The sequence below is a fragment of the Heliconius melpomene genome, chromosome 7 (assembly GCF_056956725.1).
Source record: "Heliconius melpomene rosina isolate 202511_hmr_F chromosome 7, ASM5695672v1, whole genome shotgun sequence".
Classification (NCBI taxonomy): Eukaryota; Metazoa; Arthropoda; class Insecta; order Lepidoptera; family Nymphalidae; genus Heliconius; species Heliconius melpomene.
Genome location: NC_140395.1, coordinates 9959356 through 9972120, shown reverse-complemented (window position 1 = coordinate 9972120; position 12765 = coordinate 9959356). Strand labels below are relative to the sequence as shown.

General features: G+C 32.5%; 1 protein-coding gene across 5 annotated transcripts in view; it reads left to right on the top strand.

The window, feature by feature from the left end:
* The window catches only part of Src64B (Tyrosine-protein kinase Src64B), a 61132-nt gene that overhangs the window by 23503 nt on the left and 24864 nt on the right, over nt 1-12765 (top strand). For 2 of the 5 annotated variants that reach the window (XM_085188709.1, XM_085188710.1), the window contains exon 2: nt 1614-1644. The exons of the other annotated variants lie outside the window; for them this stretch is intronic. The gene's annotated coding sequence lies outside the window, so the exon portion shown is untranslated. The remainder of the gene's footprint in view (nt 1-1613; nt 1645-12765) is intronic. 5 annotated transcript variants of the gene reach the window in all.

Genomic DNA, 12765 nt, shown 5'->3' with positions numbered 1-12765 from the left:
TAGAACCAATCTTCAAACAAACAATCACGTTCCGGCCTGGTTTACTTACTGTAGGCGCATTTTAATAAAGGCTATTGTATATCACAGCCCCCATACTTTTGTTCTTATTACACAGATGACGTAGCTTAAGCAGCTGCAGAAAATTAAGCTTAACTTTTGCTATTGTATAAAGGTTCCTTGAAATTTAAAGATATATTATCGATCTGTACTTATTTTATAAAAATAATAGTAATTTTGAAGTTTGAGCAGTGAACTAGAAGGCCCAGACTGTTATATCCATGCTTCCAGATATATTATATCCATAGGTCCAAATCAAAGACCGTGAACTATCCGCCTGCCACAGCATCAGGGTCGAACTGCCGAATATCTCGTTAATTAACACACTGTTATGATCGAAATGCTACCATTTCGTTTGATGTCCCAGAATAGTTGATGTAAAAATAAAACTCCGAGGGAGGGTTGTTGCCACATTTGGTTGTCTTATTAACGAATGTTTTTTTATTTTATGTTAAGATCATTGTAGTGGAAATAACGAATACTAATATTTGTTGTAAATGGTTAGAATATCCTTGTTGTATCCTAATGTCCTTTAAATAGTTATAAATTATTAGTTAAGTGTAGCGTCAAGTCAAATATTTTTATAGGAATTTCTGTTTAAAAAAAGATTGTTCTGTATCTACTTTGCTCGGATTCGGCCCGGTTTCTTTAGTATTTTTGTATTAAATAATTATGTGAAATATCTATTACGACAGTAAAAAAGATTCATGCTTAATAAGTGTGTCGTTATTAGATTCACATACTACTCACGTATAAAAAGAAATAATAAACTTTACTGATGTCTTATTTACCTAAAATAGCCAAATAGATTGAGTTATTTATTTTATCTCTATATGAGCTTAATGCCCTATTGGTCCAAACGCGTTGCTATCAAAGTACCAAAGCAGATTAACAAAGACGTTAAAAATATATATAATTTATGATATTTTTTAGCGTCACGTATCCTAGTAGGGCAGGCAAAGGGAGCGAGAAAATGAAAATATTAAATAATACATTTCCTCCAGTGGGAATCGAACCCACAACGTGTCTTGTTTACGTTTGTACCCCTCCGCCACGACTGGCCTAAATGTAAATATTTGCTCCCTAAAATATTTGAATTTACAAACTTTGCGCAGTACACAATCTCCAAAACACATACATAAGCGGTAAAAGCGGTCTCCATCCATCCATCCATCCATCCATCAGCCTTTCAACGTCCACTGCTGGACATAGGCCTCCCCTAATTCTCGCCACTCCGTCCGGTTCTGCGCCCTTTGAATCCAGCGAATTCCCGCTGTCTTCAAGTATATATAATTATTTTAAAGTCGAAGGTATATTTGAATTTTACAAGTAGAAACAACAAAAGATTATTCCAAAGACCCTATTACAGGCGACCGAAGAAAATTACTGACTTCTAGTATATTGATCGTTCCCACTAGTTTTATGACTCATAAAATATAACCTAGCACGTGTTATTTTGTGTTGAATTTATTTCTATTAAGCAGTTGTAGGTACTTCTATTAAGTACCTTCTTCAAAATGTTTAAGGTGCATTTTTTTATTATCTTTTTTTTACAGGTACAAGTCATGTAATTTCTGTTTTTAATTGGTAAGTTATATAAAATTACTATAAAAATGTTTTTTTTCTGTCTAACTCATGGAACAATTTACTTAATTAATAATTTATATATTTATTATCTAAGGTCTTATATAGATTTAAAAAATATAAACAAAAAATGTGAACTCTTTATGTCTTACAATCAACAAAAGTTCTGTTTTTATTTCGTCATTGAAGTGAAACGACCATGTCGGTGAAACTTGTTTGTGGTTCTAATAATTTCTATAAGAAAAGTATTATGTTATACATGGCAACCCCTGCGTGACCGAACTTGGATCGACGACCTTCTATGGCAAGAGGAAACTTATGCGTAACCAAACGTGGAAATAGCGGGCTTCGACCTTTAATATTTAAAGTAATCATTTTGTCAAAAAATATTTATTTAGATATAAAATGAAATTAATAATGAAAGGATTCGTTATTTGTTTTTCAAGAGTTCAAAGAAAAATAAAACTGTGAGAAAAAATGAGATTTTTCTAGAACAATAGAAGTTCCTCCAATTCGGTGTTGGGGTTGACGAGACACTCCAAGAGTTTGACAATATAGCTTTACCCCTAAGGGCTATACGTTTAATATAATTGTAGTTATAATACTAGCAACGAGGTAGCTATTAGGTCGCCAGGACAATGGATATATCACTGAGTGAAATTCAACCATTGTCTCTGATAAATTATAGGATACACATGGTTTTCGTGTCGGTCATATTATTACCTAGGGCGTTTTTTTTATTTTTATTTAAAAAAATAGGCATAGCATTTTTTATTTTAAATGGATATAGATATAAAAATATCAAAATAAACTTCATTTGTGTGGACTTTATGACCCTTTCTATCCTACTTCTATCCATTATGATCTAAACTTCTAGCTAGTAGGCAAAGCAGAAGGTAGTGACAAAACACTTCGTTTTCCGCTTTCTTCCCAAATTCGAATCTCAGCGTGTTGTTTTCCAACTGAATGCCTGGTTATATCTTACGGAAACTGAAAAAAAACAATTTGAATTTAATTATTTGTCTGCGTAGAGATAGAATTCACAGCCATCGTAATTAAAGTCAGTTCAGTTCAGTTATTTAATTATGGCGTTCCGAACGAGCCAGTTGAGCACAAAATCACTTCGCCAATGATAATTACAGTCAAAAGCATTTTCCGAAGATGTGTATTTCATTTATTAATTAAAATTGCCATACTGTAGGTACAACATTTACTAAGGCGGCATTTTATAATTTATTATAATTTAGCTGGATTATTAAAGTTCTTCATTAGATTTAAAATTTTTGCGTCAATAGATTTTATAATTTTATAATTTCTTATTGTTTACCTAGCTGGATCGTTATGGTTCTCCATCAGGTGTGCCAGTCTTCAAAATCAAATGTAGCCCAGATCCTGCCCAATCTTAATAACAACAAGTAAAATTTCATTCAAATCCAGTAGTTTCGATACAGACAAACAGCTCGACATTTTTTTTAAATTAATCATACATTCAAATTTTATAAGTGTTTTTACATTTTGATAGGGCTACATTGGTTATTTCGGTAATATATTTCATGTACAGACAAAATTTTTTAACTGTTTTGAATTTTGGCATAGACTTATGTACTCGGTATGTCCTTACTTGTTAAATAATCTAAACACGGATTTTTGTTAGTTAATAACCTATATTGTGATTTATTAGGAGTTTTTAATATACGTATAAAAAGTATGTTACTACGTGAGAATCAATACAATAAAGTCTTATTATTGGCTTCCAAGGTTTTATATAGCTTACTGCGTACTTCGCTAAGTGGATTTAGGCCTTAAGACTTTCATCTGCTTAGTACGATATATATGGAAAATGCATTCAAATCAAATGATAGATAATGTCGTATATTTATTTTTATTTCTGAGCCATCTCATATATACGAGGGTGGCAGAGGGAACCTAGCTTTCAGAGTGAAATCTATATACAGGGTGTCCCAGGAGTCAACGATAAAACGAAACCAGGTGATAGACCAAGTCATGACAGTTATGAGAAAAATATAAAAAAAAATCTTTGTCATGTATTTTTCATATTATATTGATTTTAAAAAATATCGGAAAAACCGACACCCTGTGATGGTTTTTCAAGTCCCAGGACTACAAATATTACACTTTCTTCATTTTTTTTTCTGTAATGTAATCATGAGTAACCCTTCTGTGAATTACAGTTTAAGATTGAAACATACCTGCATCAGCTTTCAATAAAATATCGTATTTTTGCCAAACATTAAATTCAAAATATTTACTACACTCAACTTTAACCGACTGTACTGTAAAAAAATGTACTACACTGTTTTTGCAAGTAACTTTAAAAGTTGGCGCATTTAATCTGGATTCCGAAATGGTACGATACTTGCTGGATTACTTCTTTGTTGAAGAGAGAAAAATCGAAATACACGATAATCGGGATGACGTTCAGCGTTTTGATATCTTTTCCGATACATTCTAGCTGCAGCATTTTCGTTACATAACCACTCTCCATGAATGAAATGCATACTGGCAATGTGTCAAAGCCCGAGTATATGGCCTGCGAGAGCCCGAATCGAGCACTATCCTTATAAGTCCTGGACCAGCCCCTAAGTTGGAAAAGTTTAGGTACCTTGGATCCGTCATGCACGAGTCTGGAGGCATCGATCACGATCTCCTTGGCCGAATAAGAGTTTGGACGGTATCCTGTGATCACAGACTACACCAGTAACCTCCCGCCACTTAGCCCAGGCAACGCTTATCCGACTTAGGGGCTGGCCCAGGACTTATAAGGATAGTGCTCGAGTCCGGGCTCTCGCAGGCCATATACTCAGTCTTTGACACATTGCCAATATGCATTTCATTCATGGAGAATAACCATTCTCCATGAATGTAACGCAAATACTGCAGCTAGAATGTATCGGAAAAGATACCAAAACGCTGAACGTCATCCCGATTATCGTGTATTTCGATTTTTCTCTCTTCAACAAAGAAGTAATCCAGCAAGTATCGTACCATTTCGGAATCCAGATTAAATGCGCCAACTTTTAAAGTTACTTGCAAAAACAGTGTAGTATATTTTTTTTACAGTACAGTCGGTTAAAGTTGAGTGTAGTAAATATTTTGAATTTAATGTTTGGCAAAAATACGATATTTTATTGAAAGCTGATGCAGGTATGTTTCAATCTTAAACTGTAATTCACAGAAGGGTTACTCATGATTACATTACAGAAAAAAAAATGAAGAAAGTGTAATATTTGTAGTCCTGGGACTTGAAAAACCATCACAGGGTGTCGGTTTTTCCGATATTTTTTAAAATCAATATAATATGAAAAATACATGACAAAGATTTTTTTTTATATTTTTCTCATAACTGTCATGACTTGGTCTATCACCTCGTTTCGTTTTATCGTTGACTCCTGGGACACCCTGTATATAAAAGGACTTGTCCTCACTGACTGAGGTAAGACGCACGCACAGACGTAACCGCTGTACGTAGAAACGTAAAATTTGGACAGATGTTTACTTTAGTAATCTGGACATCCACTAAGAAGGGATTTTGAAAAATTTTAACCCTAAAGGGGTGAGATAGGGGTTGAATGTTTGTATGGAAAAAAAATAAAATCGGCACCGATTTTTATAAAATTTGAAATTTAGATTTTTAAAAATATTTAATTGAACACGTGTTTCATTCTAGAATTCTCCCCCTAGGGATGCAAATAAGGGGTTGAAAGTTTATAGGAAAAGTCTTTAAAACGCCACTGATTATTATAAAATTTTAAATTTAGACTCTTAAATATATTTAATTGAACATATGTTTCGGGGTTTTCTAGAATTCACCCCCTAAGGATGCAAATAAGGGGTTAAAAGTTTGTATGGGAAAATCTTTAAATCGCCACCGATTTTTATAAAATTTGAAATTTAGACTCTTAAAAATATTTCATTGAACACATGTTTCGTCATTTATTAGGATTCACCCCTTAATACGCAAGCGAAGCTGCGCGCTTCCGCTAGTAGAATATAAGAAACAACGAGTTTTGTTCATATAAGATAGCACCTATAAACTTAGTTCCTTTTTATATAATAATCAATTATTTTTACATCAGCACGAATAGTTTAACAGATCAATAGGTCGAGCTAAACTATCCTAGTACACTTACCCTGAAACCCCATCGGGCTGGTTGACCGAAAATCGAGATGCCACACGCATTGCCCGCCCTAGATCACGTACTCCAGTTTGGAATCTTTCCACGTAATTTGTCTGATATTGAGTTACTGAATATGACTTCAACTCGAAGGAATGACAAGCTTTAGCATAATATGAGAAACTATGACGGAATTACTATTATATTAGTACTCCACCCTAGTTTCTCCATGGTCTATAAATAAGTATGACTTTGTTGCGTGTATGTATGGATTAATTGAATTATATTTATATTAGGTATATTAATTTCTTTTTGGATCTAGATTTTTTAGATTTTTCTTAAAAAATAAAATAATAGAATTAATTTGGGTGTTTATTAGATTTCATCATACATGAGAATTCGTTATAAACGTCGGCAATCCGTATCTCATTTTTATCATACTTTAAAAACGAATGAATCACTACTATGAACTGAATTTTTAAGTCAGTACGAGCTTGTGTTTTTTGTAATCCTCTCCTCATTCTTGGTGACTCATCGTACCATCATTGTTCGAATGTGAGAGAACACCTGTCCATTGATTTTAAAACAAGTATATAAGAATCGACCCAATTGTATTTTTAAGAATGCTCCTAAACGGGCTCCTTATGAACTAGCTGCATTCTATATTCCATACGGTAAAGGTAAAATTAGTTTTTGTATAAGAATTCCATATATATACAGAGTTTCATCCTACTCAACGCCTATAGTTCAGGTTTGCTTCTAGTATTCTTACTAGTTTTTATTCGAAGCTTTTTGTGTTTTATTTTTGCAAACTGCTTTTAAATGTCAGTATAGCAATATTATAAAATATTTACTAAATATGGGTATAAGAAATTAATCTACATATTTAATTTTAAAATTCAATTAAGAATAATAAAAATGATAGATGTAATATTTAAAACAGATCATTAAGCAGCATCGAAATAAATACCTACAACTCATACAGTTTTTATTTATATACAGTAGTATGTAAGTAAAAACTATATACTAGTCAAGAGCTAAATATTAATAAATAAGTAATTGATAAACATATAAATAATAACTCTAACATTTTTCTATATGAAAACCCCGTATAATGCAACGGAGCATTTTTCTCTCGCGGCACGAGTATTATTCATGGCGTAGTATATGGATTATGGTTATTAAGAGTCTATCCGTATTGAAAATATCAAACAATAGGTACTTATATAAAACCCTACGCACATCTCGTACAGACGTTCAGACTTAATTTGTCTGTTTACACGTTTTTAAAATTGGCAGTTCACCTTTAAGGACTTTTTTCACGCTGCATCCCGCATATAGTATGGGTAGACAGGGGACACGTAGTGTTAAGACAATCCGCCATTTTCTGTTGAATTTTTCAAATCAATGCGTGTTGAGTGGCAAAACTCAACGTCGAGCTTTTAATTTGGTACCAAATATACTTAAAAAAAGGGACAAGTAGCCTATTGCTTATTATATAAATATCTATACAGTGAAAAGTTTAAAAAGAATTGAATTTTATATTTTTTATCTCCTCACACGATTTTCTGTAATAAAATGCAAACATATTAATATTGGGTCCAAAATCCGTTCTTCATATAGAGCCAGGATCGGATGTTTTTAGTGAGTGTAAGTTACAATGTTATAAATACGTTCGTTTAGTCTCAAGTTCAAGAACCTCGTAATGTATTGAGTGCGCCGCTAAGTCTAGCGGGATTGATAATAAATACTTTGCATACGGACGAATAATATTGAACTGATCGATATAAGTGATATTGATGAAAATATTTAATTATTTTTACTTACTGCTCTTGACAAATATTAAGCAAATATGCCATGCCATCGATATATTTCTGTGGAGTTTAACTAATTTTTAAGGAAAGCTGGAATTTTATAACAAATAATTTAAAGATAGCTAAAATATAAAAAGCTAAATAACATTTTGGTATTTTTCGACACTTCTAAGAGCATAATTATTACATTTAATAGTAATTTCACTCAGAAAATTAAAATTGCTCCTTAGCCAACCTTAAAACAACCGCATAACTCCACAGACTTTTAATAACACAAAGCCGAAATGTTTCACGTAGTACCACCACAAGGGGATTCGACAGCATTCACTGACAACGACTCGCATTTTTCAAATTTACTTTCAACAAATTTTCTTTATTTATATGCTTAAACCAGAAAGTCTGAAAAATTTCGCTATCATCGGCCTTTGTATTTTTATTGTTTCTACTAAAAATCTGCTCAAATGCTGTTTTTCCTACTTTGCCTGAACTTCTTGCATTCCTGAATACCTTGTCTTGTTATGGCTCCTTGTAAACATGATTGTTGGCAATTTCCTTTCTTCGTAATGTACGGTAAACAGTAATTGCTTATAAAGCTTCACTTTGTGGTACATCTGTTTCCTTTCTTTTTTTATCTTTTTCTTCTGAAATACCTATTTTAAAAGTCAATATTTTTTTAAACTATTATGCCTCGTTAAGTTTATGTTTTTTTGAAAATCGGTTAAACTTCCTTATGCATATATTATTATTATCGATAAAAACGAATGATTTATTGAATAATAGTTATGTTTATTATTTCTATTTTCGTATTCATTAATTAACTAAAGTACGCATATATTAATAGCGCTATTCACAATATTATTAATATTGATTTTTGCCACGTAAATACTCTATTTTTTCCCCTTTACTCCGCCACTTTGCTGTTGAATTGGTTTTCGAAACTAAAAATAAATGATATCAACTTGCTGCTCGCCGTTCCGTCTATTTAAGTTCATTTACTGTCCGAGACATTCCAGGCACCCCTCCTTCCTTATATTGAAATAAGAAGTTTCTTGCTTATTAATTAAAAGCGAGCTAATAGACTTCTTATAAATGTCACATCAATCTTTGTTTTGATGATATTAATATCACAAACTTAAAGTTTAAACAGTTAAAGTATTTTATTACGATGGAAAAAAGATCAGCTTCACGCTGTATCCCGCACACAGCAGAGTAAGCAGAAAGAATCTAGTGTTAAGACACTATATTCCCTCACTTTCCGCCATTTTTCGAGGCATTGCGTGTTGGGTGGCGCCAGTAGACGCCGGGTTTTTGCCTTGGTGGCGAAGAAATGAAAATATGAATAAATAATAATTCATTTCCTCGAATGGGGATCGACCCTACAATATTAGAATGTCAATGTATATTACACTCTTATTATTTTTATCTATATTATATTATGCATTTTTCTGATTAGTTTATAGTGCACTCTCAAAGGTTGCACTAATCTATGGAACAGAGGTCTGCGTCGATTGTGTAATTGAGCGTGTGATACGTGCACTGACCGGCTGTGCTCACCGTCTGCAACAGATTGCAGGGTTGCATCTTAGTGAAGTGGAAATTTTATGTATTTACTCGCTAGTAGGTACCTACGTGTTTGTGGGAGGTTTATCTATGGAAAGTTTGAGAAGCAAGGCAACTCTATGTTGTAAATACTAAAAGAAAATTTATGAAGGCAGTATTTTAACTGAACCTTTTTTTGGACATGCATTCTCCTATTGTCTAATATTCTCTTTTTTACCGTACAATCTCCTTCGTGTGTTCTCCATACACTGCGAAAGTGGCGATGTGATTGGTGCTCAACTAGCACGTTCAAAACCCCATAAATTAAGAAACTAACTATATACGATAAAATTATGTAATTACATACCATGCTAAAATTATTTTACTATATGAAAATGGACAGTACTAGTCATATACCCATCGCATTATGAAATAAAATATTTTAATTGCTTTGACTTACTTCAATGTAGGCAAGCTCTAATATTAATATGACATAGGTACTATTTAAACACACCTGTGTGGTCGACCGACACCTGCAAAGTGCAATTTCTATAGACAAATGATTTAAATCTCGTATTTTATTTTATATAATAAACTCCACGTGCTAAGTATATATATAGAAATATCATGTAATTGCATGTTGAAATGGGCGTTATAATCACGTATATTCAAAGCGTAATTATCTCGTACGATTCAGAATGTTTCATATTACATAATCCCCACTTGCTTTGCCAGTTTTCAATGGATTGACCTATTTAAAAACTTTATGTTCACGTTAAAGAGTTGTTTTCTTTAATTATGTTTTAAAATCCAGTCCAAGAGGTCAGAGCGAAAATGTTGCTATTAAGCTCTCAACTATATTTTTAGCCTTTTTATAAGTTCTTGTGAATATGAAAAATATTTTTATGCTTCCAAAACTAGGTTTGTTAGCTTATGTGAAGATTTTAGTGCGTGAGAGACAAAGGAAATGTAACAAGTAGTTCGAGTTAAAAGCGTAATATTTGAAGTATAAAGAAGAAAACATAGTGTCTCATCAATCACGCCTGACCTGTTAAGCGTGATGAGTGATATAAGATATTGCTGGTATATTGTGTTGACTGAATGTGTTGCGTACCGTGCGCAGAAACCACTTCGTTTATTGCTTTCCGGATATGATATGTACCTACCTACATATATATTGCCCTTAGCTTGTAGTAAATTTTGTCTTGGCACTTTGCAGAAATTGTAAGTTTCTAAGAATTATATGGCAATTTTGATGGGTTTTTCATTAAATCAGCTTCTCGCTGTATCCCGCATAGGGGAATTGTGCTTAAGATGACATACTTTTTGTTTCAAGACAAATATCTCAAATAAATAAAGTCATCTGAGAACAGCATATTGCGTATACTATTATATATTTCATAATCAACGAAATTATTTTAGTTTCAGAACAATCATCTTTCAAACATCATAAAAACAAACAAAAATCGCACCTAGGTCGACTAGTGTAAGACGACATATCTACAGGGTAAAATGACATACTTAGTATGTGATATTACACTTTCAACGTATGAGACATAAAAATGCCATCATTATTTTTTGAGCATAGTTCAACAGTAGTTAACAATATTATGGCCAGATTCAAACATGTTGCAAATTCTATGAGGTTGGATTCCGTTATCAGTCACTTACTTTTCCAAAAGGGAAATAAGCTTCGTCACTTGCGGCTATTAAATGCCGGTGTTCTAGCAGCCTTATCCATGTCTTCTTGCGACCAATATATATTCGTTTGTAATTGCCAGGCATTTTGTAGGTAGGGCAAAAAAAAAATACATCGATTCTATTTATAAGGGTAAGATAGTATGCCATCTTATACTCACGTTTTATATGTCATCTTACCCAATAGATATATGAATTTAATTTTAACCGTTGGGACAAAAGTTTATTGGTCAGGATGTGTTTTTAGCGTTAGTTGTGTCATATAATAATCCTATTTTACATTTATAATTAGTTCAAATAGAAAATCTTTATCTTACATGTCTTTTCACCATCAAGCAAAAGCGAAAGAAAAATTGTTAGCAATTCAAAATAACGAAAACATGAATTACTTGCCCATCTGCATTCACTTTCAGCCATACTGAATTTAAGCATTAGCTGCATCTACAGACACTCTCTAAAACGTCACAAGATCGCACCTAGCGCTAATAGTTTCATCAATATTGGTAGTGTGTCATCTTATCATAGTATGCCATCTTGAGCACAATTCCCCTATAGCAGAGAGAACCTAGTGTTAAGACACTCGGTTCTCCACTTTCAGGTATTTCTTTTGTCCTATTAATTAGTGTTAAAATAATTAATAAACTTAATCTACAAAATTTCGAAAGTAATAATTAAATTTGTAATCACGTGAATTGTGTAACTTATTTAAAACTTTATAGTACTTTTCTAAAGTCATTACACGAGCTTCGACATTACAAACAGTTTTATAAGTTCATTGTCATCATTAGCCGCGCCCACATCCTTTATTCTTAATAGCTTTACGATGTTTGAGCTATTTAGAACTTTCGGACTTTTCCATGCATTCATTATTTAGTTTAATACCTCATAAAATACGGTCTTCGCCCGTTTCTACTGTCATAGTTAAAGATTGTTTTGTTATAGTCTGTACAGTGCACGTCAAATATAACTTTATCTTTTATTAACTGAAACTTTCCTTTAAAGATAAATTTATCTGTACAAGAACTTATACTAAAAAAATGAAAAAAAAATCAAACAAATCAATTATAAAAAATAACAACTTTGGGCACGACCTTATCAACTATTGTAATAGTTCTATTGGTCCATATAGGACACATAAATAACATTAAATTATTATTTTATACTTGTTGATATTTCTAAGAGAAAATAGTGGTCCAAGACAGTGAACGTTACCCAACAATTCCAAGCAATTGTAACAGTGCTACCAATGTATTATCGCATGACTTATCTCCATCCATTTTCCGAGCGTTGACTATTAGTAGATAACTTCTATATTCGTGTTATTAAACACATTCCGTTTTCACACATATTTGAGGAGAAGTAAAAGAGAAAAGAGATCCTACTGCCATATTTTCTACTAAATACTTCTTCAAGCACAAGCGTGTGACTGTGAATGCGACAGGTTATGGGTTTGATTCTCACTCGAGGGAATGAAATTTCTAATATTTTAATTTCTTCACTCTGGTGTAGAGGCATATCTAATTTAAATTATTTCATATATATATTTTTTACCTTTATTTACATCTTTAAGTAATTAAATTTAATGAGACATCAACAACTTCTCGACAAATTATTTTTTTTATAATGTATATTCTACTCTTGGTGCATATTAAGTTAAAACTAAAACCAGTCGAGTTTCATTCGCAAGCGAAAGTTAAATTTACGTAACGCTATGAAATTGTTAAGTTTTTTCTTTACATATGAGAGGCTTGCCTAATTGGAGCATAAAATGCTTTCAACAGCTCTCTAGTGTACAACAATAGGTTTTTTTTTTAATTGTATATACAAATGAATTAAGGACGACCACTGTTTGTTTACTTTAAATACTCGCTGTGAAGTTATTTATACGTTGCTAGGAGAGAGGGGACATTGAAATCAACCCCAGCCCAATGAGGGTT